Genomic DNA, 10,000 nt, shown 5'->3' with positions numbered 1-10,000 from the left:
TTGCGAGGGTTCCGTCAACGTCCAAAAAGCCTCTCTGGAATGAGCTTAAGGAGAGGGAATCCTTGAGGCGGTTCGCAAGGATCCTATGAAACAGACGCTGGGTGGCGGCACCGATAGTTATTGGCCGCCAATTTTTGGGATCGTCCCTGGGACCGTCTTTATAAATAAGGGTGGTCCTGGCCTCGCGCCAGCCAGCGGGAACAAATTTGAAATCAAGGAGGATGGTAAACAGGGTCGCCAATACGTCATCGTGGACACGTTTTACGTCGGATGTGTCAATTCCATCAGGGCCGGGGGCCGAGTGGGGCCAGTTCTTTTTGGCAAATTTCACATCCTCGGTAGTAATAGGGCGGAACGTGTCCATCTTCCTAGCCACGACATCCACTGGTTCCTCGTCCTGCGGGGAACTGGATTCTAAAAGAGACTTAAACAACCCCTCAACATCGGCAAGTTTAGGATATAATTCTTCCTCTTGAAGACTCTTGCCCCTTAGAATTCGATCGGCCAGCGACTTTTTGTTTTTGTTATAAAGGTCTTGAGCCTTTTTATAAGTGCTGGCCCGGGCGTTGTTGCCGGTCTTAGTTTGGCCATAGTTTTTGGGCGGCCTCTTGTTGTTGTTCTGGGGTTTCGATCTGCCGTTCTTGGAGCCCGATTTTATATTATTTTTAATCCACGCATCGATGGTAGCGGGAAGCTCGGAATGAGGAGTAACCAGCGCTAACTGCGCCAGTTCCCGAGCAAGGGCGGATGCATCCTTGTCTCGTACGCACCCCAGATATGTCTTCGAGAAGGCACTCTGTGGGATCGTTTCAGGATTAGGCGTGAGAACGATCTCTGGAAAACTGTCGCTTCGAGCCAAAGATGGCCGGCGAGGAGTATGACTCGTTCCGGAGATCCGTTCTAGGTGCGCGCCGGCGTTATCGAGACGAGACGGGGGGGAATTAGTTGCGACAGGCGAATCCCGCAGAACTAGTTTGCGTTTAACGGGACCGGCAGTCTCTATAGCGGGGATGACGGGTTCGGGTTGATCATGCACCACAGCCTCTACCTGCATGATTTGATGGTCTGGACCCTGTGAAGGGGGAGATTCCGGACGTTCATCAGATGGAGACTCTTGCAGTGTATGCAGGCTACGTGGTGCAGCGAGAGGAGTATCGTCCGAGCCCCGGCGCAGATTCCGACGCATAGCGCGGATTGCGCGTGGTGTAGGGGGGCACGAAGGTGGAGCTTGCGTAGACGGGAGCGTTGTACCAGACAGTGTCGCAGCGGGAGGTGTAGTTGCCACTGACACTTCGGCAAGATGTTCGGCCGTTACCAAGTCGGAGTCGGTGTTTACAACTGGGTCGATCGCCTGGGTCACTAAGTTGACGACAGCAACCGTGTCGACAGGCGGGGGAGAAGAGCCAGTGCTGGTCACTGACTGAGAGACCGGAGAGTTGTTGGTGGACGAAACAGCAGGAGCGAGAAGCGTCGGAGCGGAAGATGAGGAACCCGCAGACGTTGGCCCCGCCAGGACCGGCGCCTTAAGGGCATAAAATTTCCTATTCTCCGCCGAGACTTCCTTCTTTGCTCTCTCCAGGTACTGCTTGTAAGCGGGCTTCTCCCTACGATGTCTCACCTGATGGACGGTGAGTCCAGTTTGGGCGGTCATCAGCTCAAGGAAGGGTTTGCCTTGGACCGCCGAGGCTTCGATTCTTGCTAGGGTGGTAAACAGTTCGACGTCCGACTTGGGTAATCTAGCAGCTAGATCTTTCTGGTATAGCTCGGTGTGAGCCCGTCGTTCGTGCTGCCTTACTGCCTGAAAGTTGGAAAAATTCAGTTTGCAGAACTGGCAGCGGGTTCGCTTGCTCATCCCACAGGTTCTCTTGTGGGTGCCCAAGTTAAGGGCAGTGGGAAATGCTCTCTCGCATTGATCACATACGTGTGGCGAGCTGGTTGAAGATTTTAGGGGGGGGGTTTTGCTAGGCCGATTAGTTGCAAGCGGTGAGGGGCCGGGATTTGATTTCTCGACCCCCTTTTTGTTATTGATAGGTTTCACCGGCATGCTGTGGCACTCCTATACAGGGTTTGTATCAAAAGATACTTGTCAAATAACACGAAAAGGGAACAATACACATATAACACGATAAGACTATATATCATACACAAACTGTGACACGTTAAAATTACAATAAGAATAGAGGACAATAATAATAATGAAGAAATTCAATTGTTGCAGGAACCAATCGACTACGCCCGCACAGGAAATACGGACAGAAATGGGAATAAATAAGAAAGGCGAGGGGGTGAAAGAACGCCTATCCCAAAAAAAAAAACGCTGGAGGCCGAAGCGGATCGTCTAGATCGTCTTGACGAAAAACGGTAAGTCCGTTCCCGATAATGATGTCATAAAGAGGCTCGCGAGGTCGAATAATATACGCCAGAGTTTTTTCGCGGACGAAATCGGTCCAGGGGGCGAAGTTTCGCACTCCTGGACTGGGCGTCGCGGGCGTCGCGGGCGTCGAAGTCAAGATAATGCTATATTCGGACTCCCCAGGCCTCTGGGAGTCCGAATATGTGCGGCGTCGCGGCGGCGTCGGTCGGCGTCGGGGGCGTCGCGACGCTCAAATTTCGCGGGGCGGCCAAATCTGACCTTAAAATTTTTAAAGTACCGCGACCGGTACTGACCAAAATGATCCCCAAAGGTCCTGGCGCCGTATGATGGAAAGACGCTGAAAGAGAAGTTGGAAATGAATAACAACACGACCCGGTAGGTGACGGAATTATGGAACAGCCCCGGTATTGACACTATCTCCCCGAAACAGATATGAAATACTAAAAACTTGCCTTCTTATCGAGACTTGGCTGCTATCACCAAGCCCCGTCAAAGAAACGAATAAAAGAAGGGAATTAAAAAGATAGTGGAGCCGTATTTAAAGGCATTTAAAATTGAATATTTCCGAAACCCATGGGCCGATTCGCGCGAAATAGATTTTAAAAGAACACTTGCCACGAGACGCACAGATTGGTACCACAACTAACAAAAACACAACACTTTTAACACGGCACTAACACAAATTTCACGGAGCGATGTTAAACACGTCCGTGCACCGCGCTTGCTTGAATTTCTTCACGTTGACATTCAGAGCACTGGGCAGAAATCACATTGCGTCAACACCCGCTGGGGCCATCGCAATGCTTTGTTTTAATTAGACAGTCGGATTCCCCCGGTCCGTGCCAGTTCTGAGCTGACCGTTGAATGGCGGCCGAAGAGGACATCCGGACGCCCTTTCGGGCGCACCCGGAGCCTCGTAGCAAGACGGTTCCGCGGGAGGCCAAGGCACGGGACCGGGCTCGGATCCGACGTTTCCGCCGAAACGGCAACGCTTCACCTCGCCCAGGCCCGGCACGTCAGCCGCGACCCGCTTCCCCGACAAGCCCGACACGCCCCGATCCTCAGAGCCAATCCTTATCCCGAAGTTACGGATCCAATTTGCCGACTTCCCTTACCTACATTATTCTATCGACTAGAGGCTCTTCACCTTGGAGACCTGCTGCGGATATGGGTACGAACCGGCGCGACGCCTCCACGTGGCCCTCTCCCGGATTTTCAAGGTCCGAGGGGAAGATCCGGACACCGCCGCAACTGCGGTGCTCTTCGCGTTCCAAACCATATCTCCCTGCTAGAGGATTCCATGGAACTCGAACGCTCATGCAGAAAAGAAAACTCTTCCCGGATCTCCCGACGGCGTCTCCGGGTCCTTTTGGGTTGCCCCGACGAACTCTCTTGCGAGGGCCCGAATTATAAGCGGTTCCGCTGCCGGGTTCCGGAATAGGAACCGGATTCCCTTTCGCCCAACGGGTGTGTGCACAATCCGTACGTTCACGTCACCACGGCTCTGGAGGTCGTGTTTGTGACCAACGACAAATCTACACCACATCGACATCGGCTTTCGCCTAGGGCTTAGGATCGACTGACTCGTGTGCAACGGCTGTTCACACGAAACCCTTCTCCACGTCAGTCCTCCAGGGCCTCGCTGGAGTATTTGCTACTACCACCAAGATCTGCACCGACGGCGGCTCCAGACGGCCTCACGGCCAGTCCTTCTGCGCTCACCGCCGCGACCCTCCTACTCGTCAGGGCTTCATGGCCCGTGACCAGAGGCCACCGGACCGCACATGCCGCTGACGGCCGAGTATAAGCACGACGCTTCAGCGCCATCCATTTTCAGGGCTAGTAACTTCGGCAGGTGAGTTGTTACACACTCCTTGGCGGATTCCGACTTCCATGGCCACCGTCCTGATGTCTTAAGTTACCAACGCCTTTCATGGTATCCCATAAGCGTCGATTTAGGCGCTTTAACTCGGCGTTTGGTTCATCCCACAGCGCCAGTTCTGCTTACCAAAAATGGCCCACTTGGCACTCTGATTCGAGTCTCGCGGCTTCAATAGTTCGAGCAAGCCGGAGATCTCACCCATTTAAAGTTTGAGAATAGGTTGAGGCCGTTTCGACCCCAATGCCTCTAATCATTCGCTTTACCGGATGAAACTCGTGCGCTATGAGCGCCAGCTATCCTGAGGGAAACTTCGGAGGGAACCAGCTACTAGATGGTTCGATTAGTCTTTCGCCCCTATACCCAGTTCCGACGATCGATTTGCACGTCAGAATCGCTACGGACCTCCATCAGGGTTTCCCCTGACTTCGTCCTGACCAGGCATAGTTCACCATCTTTCGGGTCCCAGCGTGTACGCTCTTGGTGCGCCTCTTCTCGCGATGAGAACGAGACGCCCCGGGAGTGCGAGGCGGCAGCCGTAACGACCGCCCATCCTCCCTCGGTCCGCGCAAGGCGGACCTTCACTTTCATTGCGCCTTTAGGTTTAGTAATGTCCCAATGACTCGCGCACATGCTAGACTCCTTGGTCCGTGTTTCAAGACGGGTCCTGAAAGTACCCAAAGCTATAGCGTCGCAGATCGGCGTTCTAAAAGAAGACGAGGTCTGTCCGACGACCCACAGCCAACAGCCACCCGGGGACGGGACCGGCACCAGGTCCGATCACCGTCGCGACGAGAGCGCTTGCCGTAGGGCGGACGCCGAACTAGCGGCGGCCTCGCGCCATCTTTATACCGTCGAGCGAGCCGACCGGGAAACACCGCGGGTTCGTTCGGAAACGGCGAACCGTCCGAACGGGCTCCACCGCGGGCCTCAGACCGGCACCCAACGGATCGCGACGTCCTACAGGGGGAGAAGTGCACGCGTTCGATCGCAGTTCGGAGGACGGAAGGCGCAGACGACGCGTACGCCGTCCGTCACGCGACCGCCCAGCGCCACGATCGAGACACGCTGAATCTCCCCTTTCGACCTTTCGGGTTTCTCAGGTTTACCCCTGAACGGTTTCACGTACTATTGAACTCTCTCTTCAAAGTTCTTTTCAACTTTCCCTCACGGTACTTGTTCGCTATCGGTCTCGTGGTCATATTTAGCCTTAGATGGAGTTTACCACCCACTTAGGGCTGCACTCTCAAGCAACCCGACTCTGAGGAGAGATCCTCCCGTCACCGGCAGCGGTCACTACGGGCCTGGCACCCTCTATGGGCTGTGGCCCCGTTCAAGATGGACTTGGACGCGCCGCACGATTTCGGGATGACGGACCCTCCCTAACACCACATTTCCCGGCGTCCGGTTTCGGCCGCGGGATTCGGTGCTGGGCTCTTCCCTGTTCGCTCGCCGCTACTGAGGGAATCCTAGTTAGTTTCTTTTCCTCCGCTTAATAATATGCTTAAATTCGGCGGGTAGTCTCACCTGCTCTGAGGTCGCAAGATCGAATAGATCTGGAAATGGATCATTTTAATACGCAAACGATCATGGCACGTCGTCGACGCGGCCTTTACGGTCTTTCGTCGAACAGCGACCTGACGTCGTCGCGAGATACGTCACGCACGCCTCGGACACGACGGTCGCATCGTTCGACAAAATCAACGCCGTTATGGCCGTCGAAAGTCGATCGTTTTGTGCTTTACGTCTGCTGATCCGCCCGTCGAAGGACGACGACGAACTCCTTCGAAAAGAAAGTCCGACACGTCACCCCGACGGGCCGCTATCGCGTCTCCGGATGTCGCGTACGCCGGATCGTACTCGAAACGAACGAACGTTACGTAAGTCGTCTCGACATCGACCTCCAACGGCACGCGTCTAAAAAACATCCAACTCGCTCCGACGAACGCCACGCTTTCTCAAACGAGGCGAACCGAGCAGTCTTTGAAATTGACACGACCCTCAGCCAGGAGTGGTCCGGGAACAGTTTATCCGAGGACCGCAATGTGCGTTCGAAATGTCGATGTTCATGTGTCCTGCAGTTCACAAGTTGACGCGCAATTAGCTGCGTTCTTCATCGACCCACGAGCCAAGTGATCCACCGTTCAGGGTAATCTTTTAGAATATACATTAAGACGCACGTTCTCTCCGGCTCGCCTCGCGACGGCCTGGAACGTTCTGCGTCGAAATTCTCTCGGTTTCGATTGTTTATTAAGATAAAAAAAGAAAAAAAAAGAAAAGAGAAACTTTCGAACGACGTGTCGTCTTACTAATTCCATCTTTTCCTCTCTCTCTTTTTTTTTTGTTAGTCGCAAGACTTGATCTCCTTTTCTAAAGCAGAAGCTCAACCGCACAACGATCACTTAACCAAACAAACTAGGTGTGATTTCGTCAAACGGCGCTTCCTAGGAGCGTCTCGAACGACGTTTCGAATCGTCTCGACGAGAACGGCGGCATCGAGCCGAACCCGTCGGCCGGGCGAAAATCATTTAAAACCCACGGTAACGAAGACGAGCAAAGGCGCACGAAACGCCCCGCACGTACTTACGAAACCTGCGATCCGAATCGAACTCTTTGAGGTTCTTTAGCGGATCAAGGTGCCCGAAATGCCGTCTGCCCGATCGCACGACGAACGCGCGTAAAGGACCGGCGCCGCGAGTTCGCATCGGCATGACGCCTAATCCGACTCTGGACGATTCAATAGTTCGAGGACGTCGCGTGACGCCGTCTCTTAGACGCGTTTCCTCTTTCGCACCGATCCCCACGTGGGACGAGAGAAGAGAAGAGAACGCGCTTCGGAAACGCGCGACGGCACCGCTAAAGGCTGGACGTGCCGTCGTCTACGCCGCAGACGTCTTTAGATGTTAGATCGAGCGTGTACGTCGTCCACGGACGCGACATACTTCGCACGACAACAACAACACGATCAGACGATGGTGTGTGTGTCTGTGTAAAGACAGTGCGTGTGTTCGAGACACGTTAATGATCCTTCCGCAGGTTCACCTACGGAAACCTTGTTACGACTTTTACTTCCTCTAAATGATCAAGTTTGGTCATCTTCCCAGCGACATCGGCGACGCCGAAACGCCACCGCGTACCGGTCCGAAGACCTCACTAAATCATTCAATCGGTAGTAGCGACGGGCGGTGTGTACAAAGGGCAGGGACGTAATCAACGCGAGCTTATGACTCGCGCTTACTGGGAATTCCTCGTTCATGGGGAACAATTGCAAGCCCCAATCCCTAGCACGAAGGAGGTTCAGCGGGTTACCCGGGCCGCTCGGCCAGGGAGGACACGCTGATTCCTTCAGTGTAGCGCGCGTGCGGCCCAGAACATCTAAGGGCATCACAGACCTGTTATTGCTCAATCTCGTGCGGCTAGAAGCCGCCTGTCCCTCTAAGAAGAATTGTTTGTACGCCGACAGTAAAAACCGCGCACGGCCAACGGGCGAACCCGAGACCGGCGGGCCTTTGGGATGTCGAAATACGCCTATTTAGCAGGCTAGAGTCTCGTTCGTTATCGGAATTAACCAGACAAATCGCTCCACCAACTAAGAACGGCCATGCACCACCACCCACCGAATCAAGAAAGAGCTCTCAATCTGTCAATCCTTCCGGTGTCCGGGCCTGGTGAGGTTTCCCGTGTTGAGTCAAATTAAGCCGCAGGCTCCACTCCTGGTGGTGCCCTTCCGTCAATTCCTTTAAGTTTCAGCTTTGCAACCATACTTCCCCCGGAACCCAAAAGCTTTGGTTTCCCGGAAGCTGCCCGCCGAGTCATCGAAAGAACGTCGGCGGATCGCTAGCTGGCATCGTTTATGGTTAGAACTAGGGCGGTATCTGATCGCCTTCGAACCTCTAACTTTCGTTCTTGATCAATGAAAGCGTTTTTGGCAAATGCTTTCGCTTCTGTCCGTCTTGCGACGATCCAAGAATTTCACCTCTAACGTCGCAATACGAATGCCCCCATCCGTTCCTATTAATCATTACCTCGGGGTTCCGAAAACCAACAAAATAGAACCGAGGTCCTATTCCATTATTCCATGCACACAGTATTCAGGCGAAGTTTTAGCCTGCTTTAAGCACTCTAATTTGTTCAAAGTAAACGTGCCGGCCCACCTCGACACTCAATGAAGAGCACCGCGGCGGGATTGAGTTGGGCCGCCCTCTCGAGCTAAGCCCACCGGCAGGACGTCCCGCGGCACGCCAGTTAACACCGCGAACGATGAACCGGCGGCGCGGGACACAGATTCGACTACGAGCTTTTTAACCGCAACAACTTTAATATACGCTATTGGAGCTGGAATTACCGCGGCTGCTGGCACCAGACTTGCCCTCCAATTGATCCTCGTTAAAGGGTTTAGAGTGTACTCATTCCGATTACGGGGCCTCGGATGAGTCCCGTATCGTTATTTTTCGTCACTACCTCCCCGTGCCGGGAGTGGGTAATTTGCGCGCCTGCTGCCTTCCTTGGATGTGGTAGCCGTTTCTCAGGCTCCCTCTCCGGAATCGAACCCTGATTCCCCGTTACCCGTTACAACCATGGTAGGCGCAGAACCTACCATCGACAGTTGATAAGGCAGACATTTGAAAGATGCGTCGCCGGTGCGAGACCGTGCGATCAGCGTAAAGTTATTCAGAGTCACCAAGTTGTACGATGACGGAGACCGCCACCGATTGGTTTTGATCTAATAAAAGCGCCCCTTCCGTTTCCGGTCGGGGCTCTGTTTGCATGTATTAGCTCTAGAATTACCACAGTTATCCAAGTAAATGTGGGTACGATCTAAGGAACCATAACTGATTTAATGAGCCTTTCGCGGTTTCACCTTAATTCGGCTTGTACTGAGACATGCATGGCTTAATCTTTGAGACAAGCATATGACTACTGGCAGGATCAACCAGGGAACTGCGTTCTCGTTCGGATACTCCGAAACTGAAAACTACACTTTCGTCGAAAGCGCGAGTGCGTGTTCGCGAAACGAACGCGTAGGAACGTAACGCCACGCTTAACTCTCTCTTTCGTTGTTTTATATACGAAAAATATCATACATAACGATACCGGTCGAAAAGTTTCGCGAGGAAACCTCCTGCGCCGGTTTAAAAGTTCAAACATTCTCCTCACTCTTCGCTAGATAGAATGCGACGGTGAGACGTGCCGAATTCTTTACAGAATCTGCACACGTTACGAGTATATTATATATTCTCGCTCGGAATGTAGGGAGTTGACGCAAATTTAATAGCTGTTCGATGCAACGAACGACGAATCGTGAAATTCGAACGTACGCCACCGTTTACAACAATGTAAGGTTGATCGCATAAGGACCGCCGACGATGGAACGTCCGCCGCATCCGCGATCTCGCTGTGCTGGACCGTCTTTCGAGGCAAGCTCGAACCCAATGAAGGAACTCAAGGATTCCATGAAATTCTAGGCGCAAACGCTCCGAGAGCCAAGTCTACTTCGGGTCATTTTCGACGGGTGCGATAACTACATTCTCAAAATTATCAACAAGACACACACACATACAAGGTTCGCTCTTATAATCATTAAAGGCACGACCACCAAAAGTAATCGCAACGTTTCGTTCTAAAAAGGTGAACGTATCGTCGTCTCTTTTTGTCGGGTCGGTCTGAATAACATAATAATGTCGTTGTTGAACATTATTTATTACAGAGAGAAACCAATGCGGTTAGCGTCTGCTATCATTTTTAGA

General features: G+C 53.0%; 2 non-coding genes and 1 pseudogene across 2 annotated transcripts; all 3 read right to left on the bottom strand.

The window, feature by feature from the left end:
- LOC135122229 (large subunit ribosomal RNA) overlaps nucleotides 1–5,794 on the bottom strand; it is a 9,732-nt pseudogene extending 3,938 nt beyond the window's left edge.
- Nucleotides 5,795–6,248: 454 nt separating this feature from the next.
- Nucleotides 6,249–6,405, bottom strand: LOC135122232 (5.8S ribosomal RNA). Its single transcript, XR_010279295.1, has one exon. It is a non-coding gene; the product is annotated as a 5.8S ribosomal RNA (ribosomal RNA).
- An 867-nt stretch (nucleotides 6,406–7,272) lies between these two features.
- LOC135122223 (small subunit ribosomal RNA) lies at nucleotides 7,273–9,193 on the bottom strand. Its single transcript, XR_010279289.1, has one exon. It is a non-coding gene; the product is annotated as a small subunit ribosomal RNA (ribosomal RNA).
- Between the last annotated feature and the right edge of the window lie 807 nt (nucleotides 9,194–10,000).

The sequence above is a fragment of the Zophobas morio genome, unplaced genomic scaffold (genome assembly GCF_036711695.1).
Source record: "Zophobas morio isolate AGI-343-1 ecotype UQ-CSIRO unplaced genomic scaffold, CSIRO_AGI_Zmor_V1 ptg001006l, whole genome shotgun sequence".
NCBI lineage: Eukaryota > Metazoa > Arthropoda > Insecta > Coleoptera > Tenebrionidae > Zophobas > Zophobas morio.
Note: the sequence above shows the minus strand (reverse complement) of the source record. Positions and strands in the feature narration are given on the sequence as shown.